Source organism: Procambarus clarkii, chromosome 77 (genome assembly GCF_040958095.1).
Source record: "Procambarus clarkii isolate CNS0578487 chromosome 77, FALCON_Pclarkii_2.0, whole genome shotgun sequence".
In the NCBI taxonomy this organism is placed as follows: Eukaryota; Metazoa; Arthropoda; class Malacostraca; order Decapoda; family Cambaridae; genus Procambarus; species Procambarus clarkii.
This window is the reverse complement of record NC_091226.1, coordinates 25954433-25975079: the sequence shown is the minus strand read 5'-3', so window position 1 is coordinate 25975079 and position 20647 is coordinate 25954433.

The window sequence follows — 20647 nt, the reverse complement described above, 5'->3', positions numbered from 1 at the left end:
AATTTAGCTCCAAAATATTCCTCAAGGGTCGTATTTGGGATGTTTGGGATATTTCGAAAACTGCAGAAGGGTTTGGGCAAAATGTGACCCATCGCCGCTTCAGTAATTGGTATATTTTCGGTATAAAAATTCGTAATTTCAAACTGCGAATACGTGCAGAGAGCCAGAATTTGGCTCCAAAATATGGTTCAAGAGACGAATTTGGGATGTTTGTGATATTTTTAAAACTGCAGGGGGGTTTGGGCAAAATGTGACCCATCGCTGAACCCAGTAATTGGCATATATTCGGTATAAAAAGTCGTAATTTCAAACTGCGAATACGTGCAGAGAGCGAGAATTTGGCTCCAAAATATTGCTCAAGCGTCAAACCTGGGATGTTTGGGATATTTTGAAAACTGCAGAGAGGGTTTGGGCAAAATGTGACTCATCGGCGCGTTCAGTAATTGGCATATTTTGGTATAAAAATTCGTAATTTCACACTGCGAATACATGCAGAGAGCCAGAATTTGGCTCGTTAATATGGCCCAAGCGTCGAATTTGGGATGTTTGTGATATTTTGAAAACTGCAAGCAGGGTTTGGGCAAAATGTGATCCATCGCCGCTTTCAGTAATTGGCATTTTTTCTGTATAAAATGTCGTAATTTCAAACTGCGAATACGTGCAGAGAGCCAGAATTTGGCTCCAAAATATGGTTCAAGAGTCGAATTTGGGATGTTTTTGATATTTTTAAAACTGCAGGGAGGGTTTAGGCAAAATGTGACCCATCGCTGATCCCAGTAATTAGCATATATTCGGTATAAAAAGACATAATTTCAATATTAGGCGAAATTCTAATTGTTCTAAACGTCAAATCATTAATTCATTAGAATTAACTAAAATGTTCTTGATTTTTGTTTATAAACTGAAACTGATGTTCTTGATTTTTCTAAGCAAGATTAGATAATAATCGTCGCATTAGGCAATATTTGCCGTTTTCCCACGTTTTTGTGAATTATTAGTTTATTGTTATTAATTCACTAAAATATACGATAAAAATGATGCAAACACATAATGATTAGATAATAACCTTAAATACTTAATTTTCAATCAACTATTTGTTTCTCATTAAAATACTGAGTAAGATATTTAAAAGGGGTGAAGTTCGGTTTTTTATTGCATATATCGACGTTTCAGCCGGAATAGAGATTTTTTCGTGTACATCTTCCATCGGTAATATAAACGGAAAATCAGGAACATTTTAGTTAATTCTAATGAAAACAAATTGATTTTTATCATATGTATTGAAAACAACATTGTCATATGTCTTTTCTTGGATCTAAATAATACGAAACCTCGCTCTATGATATGAAGTTAAAAATCCTCAAATATGGATAAATAGTGACTTTTTCACGTTTTTCATGTAGTTTAATATTACGTAAATATATTCATTTTTACCAATATTTCGATACAATTTCATGTAGTATCACGATATGTGATTTGGCCTTCAAATCTCAGAATTTTGCATAATACTGCATTTAAAGCAAGTTTTCTTGCATTTTGTTTCGTACGAAAAATCATCGAATTTAGCAATATTTTGACGTTTATCATCCCCTTTTCCTTTATGTGATTTAAGCATAATATCATCGAATTAGGCAATATTTTGCCGTTTTTCCACGTTTTGTGAATTTTCAGTCTATCGGTATTAAGTTATTATATATACGATAAAAATGATGTAAACACATAATTGATTAGATAATAACCTTAAATACTTCATTTTCAATCAACTATTTGTTTCTCGTTAAAATACTGAGTAAGATATTGAAAAGGGGAGAAGTTCGGTTTTTATTGCATATATCGACGTTTCAGCCGGATTAGAGCGGTTTAACGTGTACATCTTCCATCGGAAATATAAACGGAAAATCAAGAACATTTTAGTTAATTCTAATGAAAACACATTGTTTTTAATCATTTGTATTGGAAACAACATTGTCATATGTCTTTTCTTGGATCTAAATTATACGAAACCTCGCTCTGTGATTTGTAGTTAAAATCCTCAAATATGGTAAAATAGTGAGTTTTTCACGTTAATCATGTAGTTTGATATTACGTAAATATATTCATTTTTACCAATATTTCGATACTATTTCATGTAGTATCACGATGTGATTTGGCCTTCAAATCTCAGAATGTCGCATAATATTGCATTTTAAGCAAGTTTCTTGCATTTTGTTCCGTACGAAAAATCATCGAATTTAGCATATTTTGACGTTTATCATCCCCTTTTCCTTTATGTGATTTAAACATAATATTATCGCATTAGGCAATATTTTGCCGTTTTCCTACGTTTTTGTTAATCTTCAGTTTACTGTTATTAATTCATTAAATATACGATAAAAATGATGCAAACACATAATTGATTAGATATTAACCTTAAATACTTCATTTTCAATCAACCATTTGTTTCTCGTTAAAATACTGAGTAAGATATTGAAAAGGGGAGAAGTTCGGTTTTTATTGCATATATCGACGTTTCAGCCGGATTAGAGCAGTTTTCGTGTACATCTTCCATCGGTAATATAAACGGAAAATCAAGAACATTTTAGTTAATTCTAATGAAAACACATTGTTTTTTATCATTTGTATTGGAAACAACATTGTCATATGTCTTTTCTTTGATCTAAATAATACGAAACCTCGCTCTATGATTTGAAGTTAAAATCCTCAAATATGGTAAAATAGTGACTTTTTCAGGTTAATCATGTAGTTTGATATTACATAAATATATTCATTTTTACCAATATTTCGATACTATTACATGTAATATCACGATATGTGATTTGGCCTTCAAATCTCAGAACTTCGCATAATATTGCATTTTAAGCAAGTTTTCATGCATTTTGTTTCGTTCGAAAAATCTTCGAATTTAGCAATATTTTGACGTTTATCATCAACTTTTCCTTTATGTGAGTTAAACAAAATATCATCGAATTAGGCAATATTTTGCCGTTTTTCCACGTTTTTGTGAATTTTCAGTTTATTGGTATTAATTCATTATATATACAATAAAAATGATGCAAACACATAATTGATTAGATAATAACCTTAAATACTTCATTTTCAATCAACTATTTGTTTCTCGTTAAAATACTGAGTAAGATATTGAAAAGGAAAGAAGTTCTGTTTTTATTGCATATATCGACGTTTCAGCCGGAATAGAGCGGTTTTCGTGTACTTGGCATATTTTCGGTATAAAAAGTCGTAATTTCAAACTGCGAATACGTGCAGAGAGAAAGAATTTGGCTCAAAAATATGGTTCAAGCGTCGAATTTAGGATGTTTGTGATATTTTTAATACTCCAGGGACGGTTTGGGCAAAATGTGACCCTTCGCTGATCCCAGTAATTGGCATATATTCAGTATAAAAAGTCGTAATTTCAAACTGCGAATACGTGCAGAGAGCCAGAATTTGGCTCCAAAATATGCCTCAAGGGTCGTATTTGGGATGTTTGGGATATTTTGAAAACTGCAGGGGGGTTTGGGCAAAATGTGACCATCGCCGCTTTCAGTATTTTGCATATTTTCGGTATAAAAAGTCGTAATTTCAAACTGCGAATATGTACAGAGAGCCAGAACTTGGCTCCAAAATATGGCTCAAGCGTCGAATTTGGGATGTTTGGGATATTTTCAAAACTGCAGGGTGGGTTTGGGCAAACTGTGACCCATCTCCCCTTTCAGTATTTGGCATAATTTCGGAATAAAATGTCGTAATTTCAAACTGCGGATACGTGCAGAGAGCCAGAATTTGGCTCCAAAATATGGTTCAAGCGTGGAATTTGGGATGTTTGTGATATTTTTAAAACTGCAGGGAGGGTTTGGGCAAAATGTGACCCATCGCTGATCCCAGTAATTGGCATATATTCGGTACAAAAAGTCGTAATTTCAAACTGCGAATACGTGCAGAGAGCCAGAATTTGGCTCCAAAATATGCCTCAAGGGTCGTATTTGGGATGTTTGGGATATTTTGAAAACTGCAGGGGGGTTTGGGCAAAATGTGACCCATCGCCGCTTTCAGTATTTTGCATATTTTCGGTATAAAAAGTCGTAATATCAAACTGCGAATACGTACAGAGAGCCAGAATTTGGCTCCAAAATATGGTTCAAGGGTCGAATTTGGGATGTTTGGGATTTTTTGAAAACTGCATGTGGGACATGGGCAAAATGTGACACATCGGGGCGTTCAGTAATTGGCATATTTTCGGTATAAAAAGTCGTAATTTCAAACTGCGAATACGTGCAGAGAGCCAGAACTTTGGCTCCAAAATATGCCTCAAGGGTCGTATTTGGGATGTTTGGGATATTTTGAAAACTGCAGGGGGGTTTGTGGCAAAATGTGACCCATCGCCGCTTTCCAGATTTTGCTAATTTTCGGTATAAAAAGTCGTACTATCAAACTGCGAATACGTACAGAGAGCCGAGCAATTTGCTCCAAAAATATGGTTCTGAAGGGGTCGAATTTGGGATGTTTGTGGGATTTTTTAGAAAACTGCACGGGGGAATGGGCAAAATGTGACACAACGGGGCGCTCATCAGTAATTGTCCCATATTTTCGGTATAAAATTCGTAATTTCAAACTGCGAATACGTGCAGAGTGCGAGAATTATGCTCTCAAAACTTGCTCAAGCGTCAAATTTGGATGTTTTGGTAATTTGGAAAACTGCAGGGAGGGCTTGGGCAAATGTGATCCATCGCTGCTTTTCAGTAACTGGCATATTTTCGGTATAAAAAGTAGTAATTTCAAACTTGCGAATACGTGTAGAGAGCAAGAATTTGGCTCCGAAATATGGCTCAAGGGTCGAACTTGGATGTTTGAGATATTTTCAAAACTGCAACGGGGGGGTTTGGCAAAATGTGACTCATCGGCGCGTTCAGTAATGGCCTATTTTGGTATAAAAAGTCGTAATTTCAAACTGCGAATACGTGCAGAGAGCCAGAATTTGGCAACAAAATATGGTTCAATCGTCGAATTTGGGATGTTTGGGATTTTTTGAAAACTGCAGGGAGGACTTGCGCAAAATGTGACACATCGGCGAGTTCAGTAATTGGCATATTTTCGGTATAAAAATTCGTAATTTCAAATTGCGAATACGTGCAGAGAGCCAGAACTTGGCTCCAAAATATGCCTCAGAGGTCTTATTTGGGATGTTTGGGATATTTTGAAAACTGCAGGGGAGTTTGGGCAAAATGTGACCCATCGCCGCTTTCAGTATTTGACATATTTTCAGTATAAAAATTCGTAATTTCAAACTGCGAATAGATGCAGAGAGCCAGAATTTGGCTCCCTAATATGGCCCAAGCGTTGAATTGGGATGTTTTGGGATATTTTGAAAAACTTCATGAAGGTTTTGGGCAAAATGTGAACCATCGCCGCTTTCAGTAATTGGCATTTTTTCTGTATAAAAAGTCGTAATTTCAAACTGCGAATACGTGCAGAGAGCCAGAATTTGGCCCCAAAATATGGTTCAATCGTCGAGTTTGGGATGTTTGTGATAATTTTAAAACTGCAGGGAGGGTTTGGGCAAAATGTGACCAATCGCTGATCCCAGTAATTGGCATATATTCGGTATAAAAGTCGTAATTTCAAAACTGCGAATACGTGCAGAGAGCGAGAATTTGGCCCCAAAATATGGTTCAAGGGTCGAATTTGGGATATTTGGGATATTTTCAAAACTGCAGGGAGGGGTTTGGGCAAAATGTGGACTCATCGGCGCTTTCAGTAATTGGCATATTTTAGGTATAAAAGTCGTAATTTCAAACTGCGAGTACGTGCAAAGAGCCAGAATTTGGCTCCAAAATATGATTCAATAGTCGAATTTGGGATGTTTGGGATATTTTCAAAACTGCAGGGTGGGTTTGGGCAAACTGTGACCCATCGCCGATCTCAGTAATTGGCATATTTTCGGTATAAAATTCGTAATTTCAAACTGCGAAAACGTGCCGAGAGCCAGAATCTGGCTCCAAAATATGGCTCAAGCGTCGAATTTGGGACGTTTGGGATATTATGAAAACTGCAGGGAGCGTTTGAGCAAAATGTGATCCATCGCCGCTTTCAGTGACTGGCATATTTTCGGTATAAAAAGTCGTAATTTCATACTGCAAATACGTTCAGAGAGCCAGAAATTGTTTTCAAAATATGCCTCAGAGGTCGTATTTGGGATGTTTGGGGTATTTTGAAAACTGCAGGGGAGTTTGGGCAAAATGTGACCCATCGCCGCTTTCAGTATTTGGCATATTTTCAGTATAAAAAGTCGTAATTTCAAACTGCGAATACGTGCAGAGAGCCAGAATTTGGCTCCAAAATATGGTTCAATGGTCGAATTTGGGATGTTTAGGATATTTTTAAAACTGCATGGGGGGTTTGGGCAAAATGTGATTCATCGGCGCGTTCAGTAATTGGCATATTTTCGGAATTAAAAGTTGTAATTTCAAAATGCGAATACGTGCAGAGAGCCAGAATTTAGCTCCAAAATATGGTTCAAGAGTCGAATTTGGGTTGTTTGGGATATTTTCAAAACGGCAGGGTGGGTTTGGGCAAACTGTGACCCATCGCTGCACTCAGTAATTGGCTTATTTTCGGTATAAAATTCGTAATTTCAAACTGCGAAAACGTGCCGAGAGCCAGAATTTGGCCCCAAAATATGGCTCAAGCGTCGAATTTGGGACGTTTGGGATATTTTGAAAACTGCAGGGAGCGCTTGAGCAAAATGTGATCCATCGCCGCTTTCAGTGACTGGCATATTTTCGGTATAAAAAAGTCGTAATTTCATACTGAAATACGTTCAGAGAGCCAGAAATTGGCTCCAAAATATGCCTCAAGGGTCGTATTTGGGATGTTTGGATATTTTGAAAACTGCAGGGGGGGTTTGGGCAAAATGTGACCCATCGCTGCTCTCAGTATTTGGCATATTTTCGGAATAAAATGTCGTAATTTCAAACTGCGAATACGTGCAGAGAGCCAGAATTTGGCTACAAAATATGGTTCAATTGGCGAATTTAGGATGTTTGGGATATTTTGAAAACTGCAGGGAAGACTTGGGCAAAATGTGACTCTTCAGCACGTTCAGTAATTGGCATATTTTCGGTATAAAAATTCGTAATTTCAAACTGCGAATACGTGCCGAGAGCCAGAATTTTGCTCCAAAATATGGTTCAATCGTCGAATTTGGGACGTTTGGGATATTTTCAAAACTGCAGGGAGGGCTTGGGGAAAATGTGATCCATCGCCGCTTTCAGTAACTTGCATATTTCAGTATAAAAAGTCGTAATCTCATACTGCGAATACGTGCATAGAGCCAGAAATTGGCTCCAAAATATTCCTCATGGGTCGTATTTGGGATGTTTGGGATATTTTGAAAACTGCAGAGTGGTTTGGGTAAAATGTGACCCATCGCAGCTCTCAGTAATTGGCATATTTTCAGTATAAAAAGTCGTAATTTCAAACTGCGAATACGTGCAGAGAGCCAGAATTTGGCTCCAAATAATGCTTTAAGGGTCGAATTTGGGATGTTTGGGATATTTTGAAAATTGCAGGCGGGGGTTATGGCAAAATGTGACTCATCGCTGCTTTCAGTATTTGGCATATTTTTGGTATAAAAACTCGTAATTTCAAACTGCGAATACGTGCGGAGAGCCAGAATTTGGCTCCAAAATATGGCTCTAGAGTTGAATTTGGGATGTTTGGGATTTTTTGAAAACTGCAGGGAGGATTTGGGCAAAATGTGACACATCAGCGTGTTCAGTAATTGGCAAATTTTCGGTACAAAATTTCGTAATTTCAAACTGCGAATACGTGCAGAGAGCCAGAATTTGGCTCCAAAATATGGCTCAATCGTCGAATTTGGGAGGTTTGGGATACTTTCAAAACTGCAGGGTGGGTTTGGCCAAACTGTGACCCATCGCCGCTCTCAGTAATTGGCATATTTTCGGTATAAAATTCGTAATTTCAAACTGCGAAAACGTGCCGAGAGCCAGAATTTGGCTCCAAAATATGCCTCAGAGGTCGTATTTGGCATTTATTTGAGGTAAATTTGGCATTATTTGGAGCCAAATTCTGGCTCTCTGCACGTATTCGCAGTTTGAAATTACGACTTTTTATACTGAAAATATGCCAATTACTGAGAGCTGCGATGGGTCACATTTTGCCCAAACCACTCTGCAGTTTCAAAATATCCAAACATCCCAAATACGATCCATAAGGAATATTTTGGAGCCAATTTCTGGCTCTATGCACGTATTCGCAGTATGAGATTACGACTTTTTATACTGAAAATATGCAAGTTACTGAAAGCGGCGATGGATCATATTTTGCCCAAGCCCTCCCTGCAGTTTTGAAAATATCCCAAACGTCCCAAATTCGACGATTGAACCATATTTTGGAGCCAAATTCTGGCTCTCGGCACGTATTCGCAGTTTGAAATTACGAATTTTTATACCGAAAATATGCCAATTACTGAACGTGCTGAAGAGTCACATTTTGCCTAAGTCCTCTCTGCAGTTTTCAAAATATCCCAAACATCCTAAATTCGCCAATTGAACCATATTTTGTAGCCAAATTCTGGCTCTCTGCACGTATTCGCAGTTTGAAATTACGACATTTTATACCGAAAATATGCCAAATACTGAAATCAGCGATGGGTCACATTTTGCCCAAACCCCCCCCCCCCCCCTGCAGTTTTCAAAATATCCAAACATCCCAAATACGACCCATGAGGCATATTTTGGAGCCAATTTCTGGCTCTCTGAACGTATTTGCAGTATGAAATTACGACTTTTTATTCCGAAAATATGCCAGTCACTGAAAGCGGCGATGGATCACATTTGGCTCAAGCTCTCCCTGCAGTTTTCAAAATATCCCAAACGACCCAAATTTGACGCTTGAGCCATATTTTGGAGCCAAATTCTGGTTCTCGGCACGTTTTCGCAGTTTGAAATTACGAATTTTATACCGAAAATAAGCCAATTACTGAGAGCGGCGATGGGTCACAGTTTGCCCAAACCCACCCTGCCGTTTTGAAAATATCCCAAACATCCCAAATTCGACTCTTGAACCATATTTTGGAGCTAAATTCTGGCTCTCTGCACGTATTCGCATTTTGAAATTACAACTTTTAATACCGAAAATATGCCAATTACTGAAAGCGGCGATTGGTCACATTTTGCCCAAACTCCCCTGCAGTTTTCAAATATCCCAAACATCCCAAATTCGACTATTGAGCCATATTTTGGAGCTAAATTCTGGCTCTCTGCACGTATTCGCAGTTTGAAATTACGACATTTTATACCTAAAATATGCCAATTACTGAACGCGCCGATGAGTCACATTTTGCCCAAACCCTCTCTGCAGTTTTAAAAATATAACAAACATCCCAAACTCGACGCTTGAACCATATTTTGGAATCAAATTCTGGCTTTCTGCACGTATTCGCAGTTTGAAATTACGACTTTTTATACAGAAAAAATGCAATTACTGAAAGCGGCGATGTTTCACATTTTGCCCAAAACCTTCATGAAGTTTTCAAAATATCCCAAACATCCAAATTCGACGCTTGGGCCATATTAATTAACGAGCCAAATTCTGGCTCTCTGCATGTATTCGCAGTTTGAAATTACGAATTTTTATATCGAAAATATGCCAATTACTGAACGCGCCGATGAGTCACATTATGCCCAAACCCTCCCTGCAGTTTTGAAAATATCCCAAATATCCCAAATTCGACTATTGAGCAATGTTTTTTGAGCCAAATTCTGGCTCTCTGCACGTATTCGCAGTTGAAATTACGACTTTTTATACAGAATATATGCCAATTACTGGGATCAGCGAAGGGTCACATTTGCCCAAACCCTCCATGCAGTTTTAAAAATATCACAAACATCCCAATTCAACGCTTGAACCATATTTTGGAGCCAATTTTAGCTCTCTGCACGTATTCGCAGTTTGATATTACGCCTTTTTATAGAGAAAAAATGCTAATTACTTAGAGCGGCGATGGATCACATTTTGCCCAAACACTCTCTGCAGTTTTTCAAAAATATCCCAAACATCCCAAAGTCGACCCTTGAACCATATTTTGGAGCCAAATTCTGGCTCTCTGCACTTATTCGCAGTTTGAAACTACGACTTTTTATACCGAAAATATACCATTTACTGAAAGCGTCAATGGGTTGCATTTTGTCCAAAACCCCTTTGCAGTTTTCGAAATATCCCAAACATCCTAAATACGACCCTTGAGGAATATTTTGGAGCCAATTTCTGGCTCTCTGCACGTATTCGCGTATGACTTACGACTTTTTATACCGAAAATATGCAGTTACTGAAAGCGGCGGTGGATCACATTTTGCCAGAGCCCTCTCTGCAGTTTTAAAAATATCCCAAACGTCCCAAATTCGACGCTTGAGCCATATTTTGGAGCCAAACTCTGGGTCTCGGCACGTTTTCGCAGTTTGGAATTACGAATTTTATAACGAAAATATTCCAATTACTGAGAGCGGCGATGGGTCACAGTTTTGCCATAGCCACCCTGCAGTTTTGAAAATATCCCAAACATCCGAAATTCGACGCTTGAGCCATAATTTGGAGCCAAGTTCTGGCTCTCTGCACGTATTCGCCGTTTGAAATTCCGAATTTTTATACCGAAACTACGCCAATTACTGAACGCGCCGATGTGTCACATTTTGCCCAAGTCCTCCCTGCAGTTTTTAAAAATCCCAAACATCCCAAATTCGACCCTTGAACCATATTTTAAAGACAAATTCTGGCTCTCTGCACGTAATCGCAGTTTGAAATTACGACTTTTTATACCGAAAACATGCAAAATACTGAAAGCAGCTATGGGCCACATTTTGCCCAACCCCCCTACAGTTTTTAAAATATCCAAAACATCCCAAATACGACCCTTGAGGCATATTTTGGAGCCAAATTCTGGCTCTCTGCACGTATTCGCAGTTTGAAATTACGACTTTTATACTGAATATATGCCAATTACTGGGATCAGCGAAGTGTCACATTTTGCCCAAACCGTCCCTGCAGTTTTAAAAATATCACAAACATCCCAAATTCGACGCTTGAACCATATTTTTGAGCCAAATTCTTTCCCTCTGCACGTATTCGCAGTTTGAAATTACGACTTTTTATACCCAAAATATGCCAAATACTGAAAGCGGCGATGAGTCACATTTTGCCCAAACCCCCCCCTGCAGTTTTCAAAATATCCCAAACATCCCAAATTCGACCCTTGATCAATATTTGTAGCCAAATTCTGGCTCTCTGTACGTATTCGCAGTTTGAAATTACGACTTTTTATACCAAAATATGTTAATTACTGAACGCGCCTGATGAGTCACATTTTTCCGAAATCCTCACTGCAGTTTCAAAATATCCCAAACATCCCAAATTTGACTTTTGAGCAAAAAAATTTTGAAGCAAAATTCTCGCTCTCTTCACGTATTCGCAGTTTGAAATTACGAATTTTTATTCCGAATATATGCCAATTACTGGGATCACCGATGGGACACATTTTGCCCAATCCCTCCCTGCAGTTTTAAAAATATCACAAACATCCCAAATTCGACGTTTGAACCATATTTTGGTGCCAAATTCTGGCTCTCTGCACCTATTCGCAATTTGAAATTACGACTTTTTATACAGTGAAAATGCCAATTACTGAAAGCGGCGATGGATCACATTTTGCCTAAACCCTCCCTGCAGTTTCAAAATATCCCAAACATCCAAATTCGACGCTTGGGCCATATTAAGGAGAAAAATTCTGGTTCTCTGCATGTATTCGCAGTTTGAAATTACGAATTTTACACCGAAAATATGCCAATTACTGAGAGTAACGATGGGTCACAGTTTGCGAAAACCCACCCCTACAGTTTTGAAAATATCCCAAACATCCCAATTCGACGCTTGATCCATATTTTGGAGCCAAGGTCTGGCTCTATGCAGGCATTCGCAGTTTGAAATTACGATATTTTATACCCAAAATATGCCAAATGCTGAAAGCGGCGATGAGTCACATTTTGCCCAAACCCCCCCTGCAGTTTTCAAAATATCCCAACATCCCAAATTCGACTCTTGAGCCATATTTTTTAGCTTAATTCTGGCTCTCTGCACGTATTCACATTTTGAAATTACGACTTTTTATACTGAAAATATGCCAAATACTGAAAACGGCGATGGGTCACATTTTGCCCAAACTCCCCTTCAGTTTTCAAAATATCCGAAACATCCCAAATACGACCTCTGAGGCATATTTTGGAGACAATTTCTGGCTCTCTGCACGTATTCGCCGTATGAATTTACGACTTTTTATACCGAAAATATGCCAGTTACTGAAAGCGGTGATTGATGACATTTTGCCGAAGCCCTCTTTGCAGTTTACAAAATATACCAAACTTCCCAAGTTCGACACTTGAGGCATATTTTGGAGCCAAATTCTGGCTCTCTGCACGTATTCGCAGTTTGAAATTACGACTTTTTATACTGAATATATGCCAATTACTGGGATCAGCGAAGGGTCACATTTTGCCCAAACCGTCCCTGCAGTTTTAAAAATATCACAAACATTCCAAACTCGACGCTTGAACCATATTTGTGAGCCAAATTCTTTCTCTCTGCACGTATTCGCAGTTTGAAATTACGACTTTTTATACCCAAAATATGCCAAATACTGAAAGCGGCGATGAGTCACATTTTGCCCAAGCCCCCCTGCAGTTTTCAAAATATCCCAAACATCCCAAATTCGACGCTTGAGCCATATTTTGGAGCCAAGGTCTGTCTCTGCACGTACTCGCAGTTTGAAATTACGATATTTTATACCGAAAATATGCCAAGTACTGAAAGCAGCGATGTGTAACATTTTGCCCAAACCCCCCTGCAGTTTTCAAAATATCCAAACATCCCAAATATGACCCTTGAGGCATATTTTGGAACCAATTTTTGGCTCTCTGCACGTATTCGCAGTATGAAATTACGACTTTTTATACCGAAAATATGCCAGTCACTGAAAGCGGCGATGGATCACATTTTGCTCAAGCCCTCCCTGCAGTTTGCAAAATATCCCAAACATCCCAAACTCGACTCTTGAGCCATATTTTTGAGCTTAATTCTGGCTCTCTGCACGTATTCACATTTTGAAATTACGACTTTTTATACTGAAAATATGCCAAATACTGAAAACGGCGATGGGTCACATTTTGCCCAAACTCCCCTTCAGTTTTCAAAATATCCGAAACATCCCAAATACGACCTCTGAGGCATATTTTGGAGACAATTTCTGGCTCTCTGTACGTATTCGCCGTATGAATTTACGACTTTTTATACCGAAAATATGCCAGTTACTGAAAGCGGTGATTGATGACATTTTGCCGAAGCCCTCTTTGCAGTTTACAAAATAGCAAACTTCCCAAGTTCGACATTTGAGCCATATTTTGGAGCCAAATTCTGGCTCTCGGCACGTTTTCGCAGTTTGAAATTACGAATTTTATGCCGAAAATATGCCAATTACTGAGAGCGGCGATGGGTCACAGTTTGGCCAAACCCACCCAGCAGTTTTGAAAGTATCCCAAACATCCCAAATTCGACTATTGAGCCATATTTTGGAGCCAAATTCTGTCTCTCTGCACGTATTCGCAGTTTGAAATTACGACTTTTTATACTGAATATATGCCAATTACTGGGATCAGCGAAGGGTCATATTTTGCCTAAACCCTCCCTGCAGTTTTAAAAATATCCCAAACTCGACCCTTGAGCCATATTTTGGAGGCAAATTCTTGCTCTCTACACGTATTCGCAGTTTGAAATTACGACTTTTTATACCGAATATATGCCAATTACTGGGATCAGCGATTGGTCACATTTTGCCAAACCCTCCCTGCAGTTTTAAAAATATCACAAACATCCCAAACTCGACGCTTGAACCATATTTTGGAATCAAATTCTGGCTCTCTGCACGTATGCGCAGTTTGAAATTACGACTTTTTGTACAGAAAAAATGCCAATTACTTAGAGCGGCGATGGGTCACAGTTTGCCCAAATTCACCTTGCAGTTGTGAAAATATCTCAAACATCCGAAATTAGACTCTTGAGCAATATTTTGGAACCAAACTCAGGCTCTTTGCACGTATTCGCAGTTTGAAATTACGACTTTTTATACCGAATATATTCCAATTACTGGGATCAGCGATGTGTCACATTTTGCCCAAACCCTCCCTGCAGTTTTAAAAATACCAAACATCCCAAATTCTACTCTTGAACCATATTTTCGAGCCAAATTCTGGCTTTCTGCACGTATTCGCTGTTTGAAATTACGACTTTTATACAGAAAAATGCCAATTACTGAAAGCGGCGATGGATCACATTTTGCCCAAATCCTCCCTGCTGTTTTCAAAATATCCCAAATATCCCAAATTCGACGGTTGGGCCATATTAAAGAGCCAAATTCTGGCTCTCTGGATGTATTCGCAGTTTGAAATTACAAATTTTATACCGAAAATATGCCAATTACTGAGAGCGGCGATGGGTCACTGTTTGCTCAAACGCACCCTGCAGTTTTGAAAATATCCAAACATCCCAAATTCGACGCTTGAGCAATATTTTGGAGCCAAGTTCTGGCTCTCTGCACGTAATCGCTTTTTGAAATTACGATCTTTTATACCGAAAATATGCCAATTACTGAGCGCGCCGATGAGTCACATTTTGCCCAAGTCCTCCCTGCAGTTTTCAAAATATCCCAAACATCCCAAATTCTACCCTTGAACCATATTTTGGAGCCAAATACTGGCTCTCTGCATGTATTCGCAGTTTGAAATTACGACTTTTTATACCGAAAATATGTCAATACTGATAGTAGCGATGAGTCACATTTTGCCCAAACCCCGCTTGCAGTTTTCAAAATATCCCAAACATCCCAAATTTGACGAGCAATATTTTGGAGGAAAATTCTCGCTCTCTGCACGTATCGCAGTTTGAAATTACGACTTTTATACCGAATATATGCCAATTACTGGGCAGCGATGGGTCTCATTTTGCCCAAACCCCCTGCAGTTTTCCAAATATCCCAAGCTTCCCAAATACACCCTTGAGGCATATTTTGAGCTAATTTCTGTCACTCTTCGCGTATTCACATTTGAAATTACAACTTTTTATACCGAAAATATGCCAATTACTGAACAGCGATGAGTCACATTTTGCCCAAACCCCCCTGCAGTTTTCAAAATATCCCAAACATCCCAAATTCGCCCTTGAGCATATTTTGGAGCCAAATTCTGGCTTTCTACACGTATTCGCAGTTTGAATTACGACTTTTTATACCGAAAATATGACAAATACTGAACGCGCCGATGAGTCACATTTGCCCAAACCCTCCGTGCAGTTTTAAAAATCCTAAACATCCAAATTCAACCTGAACCATATTTTGAGCCAAATTCTGGCTCTCTGCACGTATTCGCAGTTTGAAATTACGAATTTTTATACCGAAAAATGCCAGTTACTGAAGCAGCGATGGATCACATTTGCCCAAGACCTTGCAGTTTTGAAAATATCCAAACATCCGAAATTCGACTCTTGAGCATATTTTGGAACCAAATTCTGGCTCTCGGCACGTTTCACAGTTTAAATTACGTTTTATACGAATATGCCAATTACTGGAGCAGCGATGGGTCACAGTTTGCCCAAACCCTCCCTGCAGTTTTAAAATATCACAAACATCCCAAATTCGACTCTTGAACCATATTTTGAGCCAAATCTGGCTCTCTGCACGTATTCGCAGTTTGAAATTACGACTTTTATACAGAAAATGCCAATTACTGAAGCGGCGATGGATCACATTTTGCCCAAACCTCCCTGCAGTTTTAAAATATCCAAACATCCCAAATTCGACGTTGGGCATATTTTGTAGCCAAATTCTGGCTCTCTGCACGTATTCGCAGTTTGAAATTACGACTTTTATACCGAAATATGCAATACTGGAGCGCGATGGTCACATTTTCCCAAACCCCCCTGCAGTTTTAAATATCCCAAACATCCAAATTCGACGCTTGAGCATATTTTGAGCCAAATTCTGCTCTCTGCACGTATCGCAGTTTGAAATTACGACTTTTATACCGAAATATGCCAATTACTGGATCGCGATGGTCACATTTTGCCCAACCTCCTGCAGTTTTCAAAATATCCCAAAATCCCAATTTCGACCTTGAACCATATTTTGAAGCCAAATTCTGGCTCTCTGCACTATTCGCAGTTTGAAATTACGACTTTTTATACCGAAAATATGCCAATTACTGAAAGCAGCGAGGGGTCACATTTTGCCCAGCCCTCCTGCAGTTTTCAAATATCACAACCCAAATTTGACTCTTGAGCCATATTTTGAACCAAATCTGGCTCTCTGCACGTATTCGCAGTTGAAATTACGACTTTTTTTCCAAATATGACAATTCTGGGCAGCGATGTCACATTTTGCCCAAACCCTCCTGCAGTTTTAAAATATCACAAACATCCCAAATTCGACGCTTGAACATATTTGTAGCAAATTCTGCTCTTTGCACATATTCGCAGTTTGAAATTACGACTTTTTTACCAAAATATGCCAATTCTGTCAGCGATGGTCACATTTTGCCCAAACCCTCCCTGCAGTTTCAAAATATCGAAACATCCCAAATTTGACGCTTGAGCATATTTTGGACCAAATTCTCGCTCTCTGCACGTATTCGCAGTTTGAAATTACGACTTTTTATACCGAATATGCCAATTACTTAGCGATGTGTCACATTTTGCCCAAACCCTCCCTGCAGTTTTCAAAATATCCCAAACATCCCAAATTTGACGCTTGAGCAATATTTTGGAGCCAAGTTCTGGCTCTCTGCACGTAATCGCTTTTTGAAATTACGAAATGTTATACCTAAAATATGCCAAATACTGAGCGCGCCGATGAGTCACATTTTGCCCAAGTCCTCTGCAGTTTTCAAAATATCCCAAACATCCCAAATTCAACACATGAACTATATTTTGAAGCCAAATTCTGGCTCTCTGCACGTATTCGCAGTTTGAAATTACTACTTTTTATACCGAAAATATGCCAAATACTGAAAGCAGCGATGGGTCACATTTTGCCCAAACCCCCCTGCAGTTTTAAAATATCCCAAACTTCCCAAATACGACCCTTGAGGCATAACTTATAGTCAAATTCTTGCTTTCTGCACGTATTCGCAGTATGAAATAACGACTTTTTATACCGAAAATATGCCAGTTACTGAAAGCAGCTATGGATCACATTTTGCCCAAGACCTCCGTGCAATTTTTAAAATATCCCAAACGTCCCAAATTCGACGCTTGAGCCATATTTTGGAGCCAAATTCTGGCTCTCGGCACGTTTTCACAGTTTAAAATTACGAATTTTATAACGAAAATATGCCATTACTGAGAGCAGCGATGGGTCACAGTTTGCCCAAATTCACCCTGCAGTTTTGAAAATATCTCAAACATCCGAAATTCGACTCTTGAACCATATTTTGGAGCCAAATTCTGGCTCTCTGCACGTATTCGCAGTTTGAAATTACGACTTTTTATACAGAAAAAATGCCAATTACTGAAAGCGGCGATGGATCACATTTTCCCCAAAACCTCCCTGAAGTTTTCAAAATATCCCAAACATCCCAAATTCGACGCTTGAGCCATATTAAGGAGCCAAATTCTGGCTCTCTTCATGTATTCGCAGTTTGAAATTACGAATTTTATACCGAAAATAGGCCAATTACTGAGAGCGGCGATGGGTCACAGTTTGCCAAAAACCCACCCTCCAGTTTTGAAAATATCCCAAACATCCCAAGTTCGACGCTTGAGCCATATTTTGGCGCCAAATTCTGGCTCTCTGCATGTATTCGAAGTTTGAAATTACGACTTTTTATACCGAAAATATGCCAATTACTGAACGCGCCGATGAGTCATATTTTGCCTAAACCCTCCCTGCAGTTTACAAAATATCCAAACATCCCAAATTCGACTATTGAGCAATATTTTGGAGCCAAATTCTGGCTCTCTGCACGTATTCGCAGTTTGAAATTACGACTTTTTATACCGAATATATGCCAATTACTGGGAACAACGAAGGGTCACATTTTGCCCAAACCCTCCCTGCAGTTTTAAAAATATCACAAACATCCCAAATTCGACGCTTGAACCATATTTTGGAGCCAAATTCTGGCTCTCTGCATGTATTCGCAGTTTGATATTACGACTTTTTATACCGAAAATATACCAATTACTGTAAGCGGCGATGGGTCACATTTTGCCCAAACCCCTCTGCAGTTTTCGAAATATCCCAAACATCCCAAATACGACCCTTGAAGAATATTTTGGAGCCAATTTCTGGCTTTCTGCACGTATTCGCAGTATGAAATTACGACTTTTTATACCGAAAATATGCCAGTTACTGAAAGCGGCGATGGATCACATTTTGCCCAAGACCTCTCTGCAGTTTTCAAAATATCCCAAACGTCCCAAATTCGACGCTTGATCCATATTTCGGAGCCAAATTCTGGCTCTCGGCACGTTATCGCAGTTTGAAATTAAGAATTTTATACCGAAAATATGCCTATTACTGAGAGCGGCGATGGGTCACAGTTTGCCCAAATTCACCCTGCAGTTTTGAAAATATCTCAAACATCCCAAATTCGACTCTTGAGCTATATTTTGGAACCAAACTCTGGCTCTCTGCACGTATTCGCAGTTTGAAATTACGACTTTCTATACCGAATATATGCCAATTACTGGGATCAGCGATGGGTCATATTTTGCCCAAACCCTCCCGGCAGTTTTCAAAATATCACAAACGTCCCAAATTTGACGCTTGAGCAATATTTTGGAGCCAAATTCTCGCTCTCTGCACGTATTCGCAGTTTGAAATTACGACTTTTTATACCGAATATATGCCAATTACTGGGAACAACGATAGGTCACATTTTGCCCAAACCCTCCCTGCAGTTTTAAAAATATCACAAACATCCCAAATTCTACTCTTGAACCATATTTTCGAGCCAAATTCTGGCTTTCTGCACGTATTCGCAGTTTGAAATTACGACTTTTTATACAGAAAAAATGCCAATAACTGAAAGCGTAACTTGTACCGGAATTACTATCTATAGAAAACTGGATATCATCACCACATACTATTATAAATTCACCAGCTATTCTGCTGGGAATTATTCTTAAATACATTAGTCTTTGGACTTTACCATCATAAAAACATCTCATATAAATTAACTTAATTATCAATATTAAAGTAGAGTAAATGTGACCCTTCTATCACTTTCTGTCATCTGGACAATGTAAGCCAGGCATCAGGGGTGAGGGAGTGGCAGCCATTGTTTATATTGAGACCACAGAGGCTCACGGGAGCAAATTCGGCTCCTGTTAATTCTCTTGGACGAAGTGTTATGGAAACCAAAGGTGCACCATTATCACACGCTGTCATCAATTTTAAGGGAAGTGTCTTTCCGAAACCCATTTATCTATCATTAGTGGCCATTAATGTCAGTGTATATAGGGTTACCCGGTTAGAGCACGATATAGCCTCATACTAAAGGTCAAGACGAGGAAGCATGCTTTGTGCATCAGTTACCAGGGTGATGGAAGCTACCTGAAAGAGGGAAAATGTGGTGTCTACAACCTAGATATACCTGGTGGACTAAGACCTGCTGTACAAATAAGATAAGGAACCTCTTCAATGTTTAAAATGTGTAGTTAATACTGTAGTTTGATTGGCTGCATATAAATTAAATTTAATAAACCCCCCTAATGTGTAGAGGATCGATTTGTGAGATTATGAGATTATTGCAGAAATACAGTCCACTTATCATTATACAAATTGCTATCGAAGTATATAAATTAACGTAAATATAAATTCATATAAATTAAATAAATATAAATCTCACAGGTCGTTCCCACATTATTTGGTCATCTTCGAACCGGATGACGGATTATTTGATCCTTTGAACCCACATTTGGTCATCTTAGTACCGGATGAACCAGTTAACCAGTGGATTCATTAAATATACTAGTGCAGTGTGATTTAAACAAAGCCAGCAGTCAATGACGGCAGCGTTGACTCGTGCGAGTTCACGAGCCCCGCTCAGTTCAGATCAGCCTTAGTCAGCGGTTTCATGCACACCCACAGATATTTGGTGGCGTGTTATTCTGTGAAATGGCAGCGCTAATATTGAAGCCAGCCAAAGTAGTGGCTGTGGTGTCGCGAGATTGTTCACGGATTTCGTGGTGTTAAATTTCGCGAGAGATTATCCACGAATTTTGTGGACTTTATTTCGCGAGGTCACTAATAATATTTAATACTTCTTGATAATATTTGAAGTTTTATAGAGGCTAATTAAGAGGCTATCATCAATAATTGTGTATATTATTTCTCCAAAATAGAGAATTATTTAATATATATTGCACTAGTGATCACAGTATAATATTTACTAATTGCCAACCCACAACAGGGTAGGATATTAACCATTGACTAGTTGAACTATTATTGTTCATCCTAGTCCCATTATTACCATAGTCAGTTGTACTATATTCAACAACCTAACACCATTAATGAATGGTGCAGACCCTATTT